Here is a 12149-nt window from a genome sequence, read left to right on the forward strand (position 1 = left end):
ACACATCAAAAGACAGGAAAAACAGACTATTGACTCTCTAACCCAATATCTCCAGCAAATTGAAAAAGAACAGCAAGAAAACCCGACACCCTTTAAGAAAACAGAAAGTCTGCTGGAGGGTCAGCTGTGAGTCAATATTGTGTACAATATTGATTGTACACAATAACAATATATTGAATTTAGATTTTAACTTATCCTTTAAAAATGGACTTTAATTTTCAATTTAAAAATAACTTTTTTAAATAGCTGATAAAAGAAATGTATGTTCATTTTTGGTCAGTTTTTTTTTTAAATGTGTAAAAATAATCTCTATTTTTTTGTCTATTGAATAGGATTTGTAGATTTCTGGGGGGAACCCTTAATTTTCCTCATAATTATTTTAAAGCTGACATCATTAAACATTTTAGCAGACATCAAACTGCATATAATCTCTAAGTGTTCAAATTTAACATATAATCTATATTCCATTTCAGAATTTAAGATCAAGGAATTCTATCCTTATTTCCCTCTAGCCCTCAGCCTCTGATATTTTGCTGTGAATTTTCTAACTTCAGCTTATCTTTTCCACAGAAGGGACTGTAAGTCCTGTAGATAAACATGTTTTAAAGGAGATTTTAATTTGTTAAACTTTTATATAGCTTTTGGTTATATGGGAAAGTTATTTACATATATGGCCAAAAAACAAGGAAGAATGATCCACCACACTGCTGAGAAAGGCCACACTGTGTCAATATTATATGAATGTTAGCTTTCTGTGGTCTCTCTTTCCTCCAATCTTCTGATCTCCTCTAGATTTATCGCCATTGGCCAAACCTCTTCAAGTGTCTTGGAAAAGGGTATTTGGAAAATTAGAAGTTTATTGAAGAAGAGAAAGACCCTGAACAAATTGAATCAATACAGTGATTGAACCAATGAATTTAAGCAGATATTATGTGGATGACACAGGATCAGACAGGGTTTCATTCTGTCATAAGGCCACCAGGAGCCAGAGTGACTAAATGACACCTAACAACAACAGTCAGAAACCAGAGGGTAAAATAGTCAACCCAACAGAGAAGTCATAGCATCCGGTGGCACAGAAGAAGCTGAGAAAGACAGAGAATAGATTTGGGGTTTTGTTGGTTTTTTTCAGGAGGTGTGGATGGGGAATAAATAAACAGAAACCAAACAAATATTAATAATAGAATACAGTTCAAAACTTAAACACCCACCATCAAGATTGATATGTTGATAGATATACTGAATTGTTTTTTTAATATGTATTAAAGAAGGCGTTTCACTGTGTGGATCACAACAAACTGTGGCTGACTCTGAGAAGAATGGGAATCCCAGGACATTTGATTGTGCTTATGCGAAACCTATACTTGCACCAGGAGGCAGTCGTCAGAACAGATCAAGGAATCACAGCATGGTCAAAATTGGGAATGGTGTATGACAAATATGTGTCCTATCTCCATATCTTTTCAATCTATATGCAGAACAGATTCTCTGGGAGGCTTCGCTCTGTGAGGAGAAATGTGGCATCAGGATTAGAGGAAGACTCATCAACAATCTGTGCTATGCAGATGGAACAACCCTGTTTGCTGAAACTAAGGGGGACCTGAAGTGCTTGCTGCAGAAAGTCAAGGACTGTAGTCTTCAATATGGATTGAAGCTCAATATCAAGAAAAAAAAGATTCTCACCACTGGGATGATTGGCAGCATCATGATAAATGGTGAAGAGATTGAGATTGTTAACAGCTTCCATTTGCTTGGCTCTACAATCGACACTCTTGGCACCAGCAACCAAGAAATTAAAAGACTAATTAAATTGGGAAAGTCTGCAGTCAGAGTCCTTCCCAGAGTGATGAAGAGCAATAAAATCAGTCTGGAAACTAAGATGTGCCTTATTCAGGCCATAGTCTTTGCAATTACTTCCTATGCATCAGAAAGCCGGACAATGACTAGGGATGATAAAAGGAAAATTGATGCATTTGAACTGTGGTTCTGGAGAAGAGTATATGCCATGGACTGCTAAGAGAACAAACAAGTTCATCCTGGAAAGGATGAATTCAAGCTGCTCCTTGGAGGCAAGGATTCTGAAGCTTCATCTGACATACTTTGGACATGTTCCAAGGTGGGATCAGTCCTTGGAGAGGAGCATCAGGCTTGGGAGAGTGTAGGGATAGTGCAAGAGAGGAAGACCCTCAATAAAATGGATTGATTCAGTTTCTGGGGTAATGAGGGTAGATATGTGAGATAATAATAATGACAGAGGATAGAGCAGGGTTTAGGGCTTTTGGTACATAGGGTCACTATGAGTCACAGGGTCTTCCTTTCCTGTGTTGTCCCTCCACCATTCCAAAGCATAACATCTTTCTCCAAAGACTAGTGCCTCCTGACCACATGCCCAAAGCATGTGAGATAGAGCTTCTAATCCTTGCTTCCAAGTAGCAGCCTGGTTTTACCCTCTCTAAGATAGACTTGTTAGTTCTCATGGCAGTCCATGGTTTGTTCAACACTCTCCTCTAGCACCACACCTCAAAGACATCAATTCTTCTTTTGTCATTCTTGATCATTGTCCAGCTCTCTGATGCATAGCAAGGAATTGCAAAGACCATGCTTTGGCATGGCTTCAGGAACACCTTAGTCTCTAGATTGGCATCTTTTCTCTTCAGCACTAGGAGAGATAGGTTCCTGACACCAGATTTTCCTAATGCAATTTGTCTTTATTTTGTGACTGCTGGTGCCAAGAGTGTTGATTGTGGAACCAAGCAAACTGAAATTGTTAACTATCTCAATCTCTGTTTCATCTGTCATGATTCTGCCAGTTGGCCCAGTGGTGAGAATCTTCATTTTCTTAATGTTGAGCTTCAATCCATATTGCAGACTATAGTCTTTGACTTTCTACAGCAAATGCTTCAGGTCCTCCTCAATCTCAGCAAGTAAGGTAGTATCATCTCCATAACTCAGGTTGTTGATGAGTCTTCCTCCAATCCTGATGCCACATTCTTCCTTATAAAGTCCAGTCTCTTGAATGATCTGTTTTACATACATATTGAAAAGGTATACAGACCAGACACATCCCTGAAACACGCCTTTTCTGATTTTGAACCAATATTTCTTTGCTCTGTTCTGACGACTTCTTCTTGATCCAAGTATAGTTTTCACGTGAACACAAATTCTCTGGGATTCCCATTCTTCTCAAGATTAGCCACAATTTGTTGTGATCCACACAGTAAAATGCCTTTGCATAGTCATTGAAACACAGATAGACATTCCTTTGATACTCTCTGCTTGGACAAGATCCATCTGACATTGGCAATTGTGTCTCTAGTACCATGGCCTCTTCTAAATCCAGCTTGTATTTCTGGTAGTCCTCGTCAAGGTACTGTTCCAGTTGCTTTTTTATAATCTTCAGTAGGATTTTGTTGGCATGTGATTTCAGTGATATTGTTTGATAATTTCCATTCTCTATAAGATCACTTCTTTTTGGAATGGGAATAAATATGGATCTCTTCCAATCAGTTGGCCAAAAGATTTCTCAGCACAACAACCTGTAAGCACTTCCAGGGCTCCATTTTTCTTTTGAAATATGTCAATTGTCATTCCATCAATTCCTGTAGCCAGGTGATATATCATGCTTAGAAAGATGGAAGAGAGGAAGACCCCCAGCAAGAGAGATTGAGTAAGCGACTTCATCAATAGGCTCTGCCATGTCAGAGATGACAAGGATGTCACAGGATAAGGCAGGGTTCAGGTCAGCTGTTCATAGAGTTGTTGTGAGTCATACTCAACTAGGCAGCATTTAACAACCAACACCACTACTGAAGAAAGAGTTATTTAAAGAAAGTCTTGATAACATATAATAATTGCAGATAGGTAGTTTATTCACTTTCCCAATATTCACATTTCCCCTCATAGAGCTCAGATGTGGTTCAGAATCCTGCTTAACACAACAGATTCTGATCGCTCTCAAAAATGGAGAATTATGCCATCCACCCTCCAAATTATGTGACCCTTTGATTACCTCCCTGCCCATTCTCACCATTCTGTGCTCACCCTCCCTGCCCTGGATCTGCTTACATGTTTTACAGGTTAAGAGGTCTTTTTGTTGTTGTTGTTATGTGCCATTGAGTCACTTGCGACTCATAGCGACTCTATGTACAAGAGCCCTAAACGCTGTTCTATCCTGTGCAACTTCGCAGTCTCAAACACATTCATTCCCACCACTCCACTCACAGAATCGATCCATCTCATCAAGGGTCTTCCTCTCCTTCGCTGTCCCTCCACTCTTCCAAACATGATGTCCCTCTCCAAGGACCAGTCCTTCCTTGCAGCATGCCCAGAGTATGTCAGACGAAGCTTCAGAATCCTTGACTCCAAGGAGCATTCTGGCTTCACCCTCTCCAGGACAAACTTGTTTGTTCTCCTAGCAGTCCATGGTATATTCAACACTCTTCTCCTATTAACCTGGAATTTCTCATCTTAACATTCTTAAACTTTTAGTCTTTGCATGTCAGAGTATCTATTACCTTTGTTATGAATGTTACAAAATTACTGGGTTCTTGACTTTCTCTCTTCAAAGCCCTCAAGAATTTTACTCTGTAAAGGATGTCAAAGGAAATGTCTAAAGCCAATTTTTAATTTTTACATTCTTATTTCCTTTATGAAAAGTTGGATTTTTTTCTTTGATGCTTATAAGGTAAATTGTTCTTATGATTCAAGTATTTTGTTAGAAAGTATATTCAGTAAAACCCCTGAGCCTATTTTATCTCATTGTCATAGAATTTGAGCCAAGTTGCCGCTGACCCTCCAGCAGATTTTCAGAGGCTGTAGGTCACATGAGAGGAGACTGCCCATCTCTCTCCTTCGGGACAGCTGGTAAATTCAAACTGTCAGAGAGGTGCCACCTCTGGGTTAGCAGCATAGCTCTAACAATCTGTGTCTATGCAAGGCTACCTTTCCATTTGGAATCTCACTGAGATGACTTGGAAAACTCAGCGTTTAGTTGTACGCATGCTAAGATTTATTATAGCAATATAGTGAAGGTACACAGCCAGATTGTAAAGGGGAAAGATCCAGAGTCTAGAGGGATCCCTGTGCAGGCTTTCTGATGTTGTGTCTCTTCCTCTCGTTAGTGGTCACACGTAGCACACTCTTCACCACACATGCAATCTTTCTGCCCAGAGATGTGCATGAGAGACTCAGTGCCCAGGTTTTGTTATTGTGGACTGATCATATAGACATCCTCTGCGTAGCACGTACAAAATTTCAGATTCCTAGGAGGAAAGCAGGTGTTCAACATAAACCATAAAGGGTTTGGTGGTTTTTTTTCAACTTTTTATTATCATTTAAGTGAAAGTTTACAGAGCAAATTCATTTTTCCATTCAACCATTTTTATACATTTATTATCTGGCATTGATTACAATTTCATATTCTAACAGCATCCTTCCTATTTCCTGCCTCAGGTCCCATTCCCATGCATCCTTCTTCCCTACCACTTCTTGCCTTCTGAGTTTTATCCTTGGGCAAATGTTACCTTTTTATTATTCGATAGTTGGTGGTTCTAAGAAGTGAGTGTCTTGCTGATGTTATTCACCTTATAGGCCTGTGCATTCCTTGACTGGAAGTTGAGCCATGGAGTTGAGTCCATTTCCAGCCTCCAAGAGTAATAAAGGACTTAGCCTCTCTCAGACTTGTAAACCTGATTATTTTTATGATTCTGAGATTTGTCCCACATTTTTCTGTGCCGGTGTTGCACAAGCACAGTCATTCTTATGATTTTAAAGTTTCCTGTCAGTGCAGAACCCATATACCAGTTGAGAACAGCAAACAGGTTGTTAAGGACAGCAGTCAAGGCATGAGATGTTCATTCTTCTGCACATGTCCCTTGAATTTTATTTTACTTAAAATATTATAGGCCCTTCCAATTTATATCCTGGTTTTCTTTGATTCCGTGTTTGCTTGCCACTTTCGTTACAGTTGGACAAGTTTCTCCCTTCAATTCTGTAATTCTTGAGCAGAATGACATAGAAATTCGGTAGGGTGGAAACGAGACTCCAACCATGCTTTTCTTACTCGTTATTTTCTGTTCTTTTGCATTCTCTGAGCCCCATGGTGGTCCTCTACATTACCAATTTGAGCATTCCATCATATCAACTCTGCTCCTGGTAGACTCTAATATAGGTGTGGTTTTTTTGTTTGTTTCCTATTATTATCCCAAACATTTCTTTTTCATTACAAGCCAGAAGTTCTATTTTATAGTAGTTCCTTGGTTATTGTTGTTTCCACCCTTCTCCTTTGTTGTAGATGGAATTATGTCCCCCTAAATGATATGTACATTGACAGAGAATTGTCAGACATTCAGGTTGTATTTAGAAAAGGACATGGAATGAGGAACATAATTGTTGATATCAGATGGATATTAGCTGAGAGAAGAGAATACTAGAAGAATGTTTTATTGATGATGCAAAGGCATTTGACTGTGTGAATCTTAACAAATTATGACAGACACTGAGAAGAATGTGAATACCAGAACACTTAATTGTGCTCATATGTAACCTACACCTTGACCAAGAAGCTGTGGTATGATCTGAGCAAGGAAATACTGCATGGTTTAACATTAGGAAAGGTGTGTCTCAGGGGTGTATCCTTTATTCATATCTATCCAATCAAATTGCAAAACAAATCATGCAAGAAGCTTGTTTCTATGAAGAAGAATGTAGATCAAGATTTGAAGATATATCAACAATCTGCATGATGCAAATGACACAACTTTGCTTACTAAAAGTGAGGAAGACTTGAAATGCTTGTTGCAGAACATCAAAGATGACAGCCTTTAATATGGATTACTTTTCAGCATTAATAAATATCCTCAACATTGGAACAATAGGCAATATCATGATAGAAATTGTCGGTGACTTCATCTTGTTTATATATGCAATCAACACCCTTGGCATCAGCAACCAAGAAATCAAAAGGCATATTACATAGGGAAAGACTGCTTTCAGGGACGTCTCCAAAATGCTTATGAGCAAAGATGTCAGCTTGAAGACTAAGGTGCACTTGATTCAAACCATGGCCTTTTCAACTTGCTATGTGTCAGAGACAGTGAGATTGGCACAGGATAAGGCAGGGTTTAGGACTGTTGTATATAGGGTCACCATGAGTCGCAGGTGACTCTATGGCACATAACAACAACAACATGTATCTGAAAGTTGAACAAAGATTTAGGATGACAGAAAAAAACTCAATGCCTTTGCATTTTAGTGTTGGAGAAGAGTACTGAATATCCATAGATTGTCAAAAGGACAGACAAATCTGTCTTGGATAATGTACAGCCAAGATGATCCTTGGAAGCAAGGACAGTCACATATTTGGGCATGTTGTTAGGAGGGCCAGTCCCTAGGAAAGGACGTTATACTTGGAAAAATGGAATGTCAGTGAAGGAGGCAGGGGACTCTCAACAAGATGGATTGGATACAGAATGGGCCCAAGTAAGTAGGAGATTATGAGCATGGCATAAGACTGGGCAGAGTTCAGACCCATTGTTCAGATAGTCGCTATGAGTTGTAGTCAACTTGATGACACTTGAAAAAATGATATGCTATTCCAGGCATTTTTAAAATAATATTTTACAAGATTTTACTTTAATATAATATTAATGATATTGTTTGATAGTTTGTCACATTCTATTGTGTCCTTTTTATAGAATGGGGGTAAATATGGATCTCTTTGTCAAACGATCAAGTAGCTGTCTTCCAAATTCTTTAGCATAGACTAGTGAGCATGTCTATAGCTGCATTGTTAGTTGAAGCATGTCAATTGGAATTCATTCCATCAATTCCTAGGGTTTTATTTTTTTTTTTCCACACCTTCAGGACAATTGGACTTCTTCCTTCACTACAATTGATTCTTGATCATTTGCTACTTCCTAAAATGCTTCCATGCCCACCAATTCTTTTTGGCACACTGATTTTGTATTCTTTCATCTTCTTTGATGCTTTCTGTGTCATTGAATATTTTGCCCGTAGAATCATTCAGTACTGTAACACAAGGCTTGAGGTTTCTCTTCATTTCCTTCAGCTTGAGAAATGCCAAGTGAGTTGTTCCTGTTTGATTTTCTAACTCCAGCTCTTCACACATTTTATTATAATATTTTGCTTTGTCTTTTCTAGATGTCCTTTGAAATATTTTGTTCCTCTCTATTACTTCAACATCTCTTCCCTTTGCTTTGATCTCTCTACATGAAGTATTAAAGAAAAAAATTCAAGCCTCGAGTTGTAATTCGTAAGGATTCTGTGGGCAGAATATTAAATGATCGAGGAAGCATTAAAAGAAGAGGAAAGGAATATAGAGTCACTGTACAAGCAGTAATTGGTGGACACAGAAGAATTTCATGAAACAATATATGAGCAAGAGCCTATGGTGATGAAGGAAGAAGTTCAATCTGCCCTGAAAGAACTGGCAAAAAGCAAGGCCCCGGAAATTGATAGCATAAAAATTGACATGTTTCAACACATAAATATTGCCCTGGATGTGCTCACCAAGTTGTGCCAAGAAACCTGGAGGACAACCACCTGGCCAAGTGACTGGAGAAGATCTATATTTGTTCCCATTCCATAGAAAGATGACCTGACAGAATGCAGAAATTATCAAACTATGTCATTAATATCACATACAAGCAAGATTCTACTAAAGATTATCCAAATACAACTGGAATAACACATCAACAGAGAACTGCCAGATGTGCAAGCTAGATTTAGAAGGGAAAATATGAGCTAATGTTAGATGGATCTTGGCTGAAAGCAGAGAGTACCAAAGAAATGTCAATGTTTCATTGACTATGCAAAGGCATTTGACTGTGTATATCATAATAAACTATGGCTGATTCTGAAGAGAAGAATTGGAATCCCAGAACATTTGATTGTAAAACCTATACTTGGACCAGAAAGCAGTCATCAGAACAGAGCAAGGAAGCACTGCATGGTTCAAAATCTGTAAGGGTGTACACCAGCGGTTTGTCCTATCTCCATACCTTTTCAATCTATATGCAGAATAGATTATCTGGGAGCCTCGGCTCTATGAGGAGAAATGTGGTATCAGGATTGGAAGAAGAGTAATCAACAACCTTCATTAGGCAGATGACACAGCCCTGCTTGCTTCAAAACAGAGGAGGACATGAAACACTTACTGCAGAAGGTCAAGGACTGTAGCCTTCAATATGGATTGAAGCTCAGCATCAAGAAAACAAAGATTCTCACCACTGGACCAATTGGCAGCATCATGATAGATGGAGAAGAGATTGAGATTGTTCTTAGCTTTAGTTTGGTTGGCTCCACAATCAACACTCTTGGTAACAGCAGCCAGGAAATCAAAAGATGAATTGCACTGGGAAAGTCTGTTATCAGGGACCTTTCCAGAATACTGAATAGCAGGGATGTCAGTCTGGAGACTAAGGTGCACCTGATCCAGGCCATAGTCCTCACATTTACTTGTTATGCATCAGAAAGCTGGACAATGACTAGGGATGATAGAAGGAGACTTGATGTCTTTGAGCTGTGATGCTAGAGAAGAGTATTGAATACACCATGGACTGCCGGGAGAACAAACAGGTTTGTCCTTGAGAAGGTGAAACCTGGCTGCTTCTTAGAGCAGGCTGCTACTTTGGACATGTTACTAGGAGGGGCTATTTCTTGGAGAGAGACATTATGCCGAGAAGGGTGGAGTTTTCAGAGAAGGAGACGAAGACCCTCAACCAGGTAGATTGACAACAGTGACAGATACAATGAGCTCTTGTGTGTCAGCAAGTGTGAGGATGGCACAGGGTAGAACAGCGTTCAGATCTTTTGTTCATAGGGTCTCCATGAATCTTGCTTGAGTCGATGGCACATAACAACAACAAATCATAGTTGCCCGTCTTTCTCCAGTGGAGCAGCTGGTGGATTCAAACTGCAAGCCTTTGGGTTGACAGTACAACTCCTTATTCCTAAACCAACAGAGCTCCCCACAGATGGAAGGGAAGTTTCACTTCCAAGCCCCACACCCAGGGCTGCCAGAAATCAACAGAGACTAGGAAGGATCTTCCTCTAGAACATAAACCTGCAACACCCTGAATTTGGATTTCCAGCCTCCAAAGCTGTGAGAGAAAACAAAATACCTACTTGGTGGTATCGTTTTTTTATGGCAGTGCTAGGGACCTAAGTCGCTATTTATTCTCCAACAGGGAAAGATCTATCTAGGCCCATTCATTTCAATAGAGAGATTCTGAGGCTTATGTGTATTGCCCTTTCTGTCATTTTGAATGTCTGTCAAGTATGTTGAGATGCCTGATTAAATAGTGAGTTGCATAGAGATTGTGGTGAACCATTTGAGCTTTGTTGCTAGTGATAAATAGATTTTCATTTACTGTGTATCTGCTAATCTGAAAGTCTCATCTGGTGTTCCCCATCATGTGACTTTCTGACACACTCATGAATGGAGTGCACAGTAAGGACGTTACCTCAGAGTACCTGCTCCAGACTCTACCATCACCCGGATAGAGCCCTTGATCCTCCACATACACATACTTCCCGATGGGAAAAGGGAATACGTGGATACAGGGGCCACTCTGGACCACAGTCCAATCTTTCAGGTGACTCAGCCCTTGTGCTCCTGATTTGACAAGACAGATTTCTTGGCATTTAGCACAGTCCAAAAATGGCATTTTCAGTTAGAATCTTGTCTGTCATTTGACTGGCTAATAATTCTGATTCACAGAATGAGAGGGGGTTTTTGTGGTGTTGTTGTTTCCAAGTATCTTCTTAAGTGGTTTTGCAAAAGTTAGGAAGTCTTAGCTTGGGACTAGTTACAGCATTATTTTAAAATGAAACCCTAAGGAACCTGCTAACTAAGTCAATACAAGATTGCTAAGAATAAAGAATTCTAAATATCAAGCAGAGATTAGAGTCTCATAAGGAAGTTAGGACAGATAGAGAAAATAGCTAACAAAATGAGGGCCGTGACGAGTGCAAAGGGAGGGCAGCAGGCTGAGGCTCAGAGACTTTGGCTTTCCTTTTCTGACTCCAGCAAGGACTTGCTGCGTGATCTTGGATAAGGCACAGCTCCCTTCTGGAACTCTCTCGCCTTGTTTACAAGGGAGGGGATTGGACTAGAGAGTTTCCAAAACTCTTCCAGTGCCAATGTTCCTCATCTTTTTCAGCAGCTGTGATTCAGTGGAAATTCTGGAGAAAGGAGAGATTGGCTGACCTTGGTCTGACTGATCAGGTCTAGGAGCCAAAGAAATGCTATAGACAAGCTTCTCTAGTCCAACAAGACGGAAGAGGGCAATCTTTATTTTGGGCACAAGCATTTCAGGTAGTAAATGAAGTTGAAGTTATTTCCCAACTGTCTGACCTCAGGTCCAGGGAGGACCCTTCATGCCCCAAAGAGCTACTTAATTTCTCCTGTACCCAGTACCAACTTCTCAAGCTTATTATTGGGCTGCTGGCTTCTTCTAACAGGTTAGCCTATAAATTGTGTAAGTTTCCAGTTTAAAAATTCTCATCTACTCAGATTGTCCTGTCCATGTCTATATGCAAGATTAATGGAGCAGAAAATGGATTTCAGACTTACTTGTGAAGTTGAGATATCCACTGTCCCTTTGATGACTGACTCACTATTGAAGCACAGTGTGTTTATTGGGCATTGCTCCCTTCTGACGATGAACCATAATCCCCTTGTTAGACCTCGTTTAGACAAGGAAACAAAGCATAAATGAGTCACTTCTGATATGCCAAGGTGAGCCGAGACTTTTCTGGCACCAAAGATATAGAGCCTTCTGTGTGCACTAGCTAACTGAGTGGATTTTTCCTTCATGTTTTCTAAAAGTGTCTGACGGGCAGAGTGAGTCCTTGCCTATGGTAAAGAGCAAGGGGGAACCCTGTTATCTTCTAGGGATGCTTTTACGTTAGAACTCTTGTGGTCAATGGGCCTTGTACCTTAGGAGCTCATGTGCTCTGTCCTTGCTCATGGGCACTCACTAACTGGCTGGCTGTCCCCCCGATACTCAATAAACAGAAAGCTCTTCTACATATTATTGCTTTTTAATTTTTGACTCATGTACTTTTAACTTGTTAGTTACATTTGTGTCTTCTAGGCTGCAACACTTCCATGATACATCTTCAAG

The sequence above is a fragment of the Elephantulus edwardii genome, unplaced genomic scaffold (genome assembly GCF_000299155.1).
Source record: "Elephantulus edwardii isolate Elephantulus edwardi_28Jun2011 unplaced genomic scaffold, EleEdw1.0 scaffold00259, whole genome shotgun sequence".
In the NCBI taxonomy this organism is placed as follows: domain Eukaryota; kingdom Metazoa; phylum Chordata; class Mammalia; order Macroscelidea; family Macroscelididae; genus Elephantulus; species Elephantulus edwardii.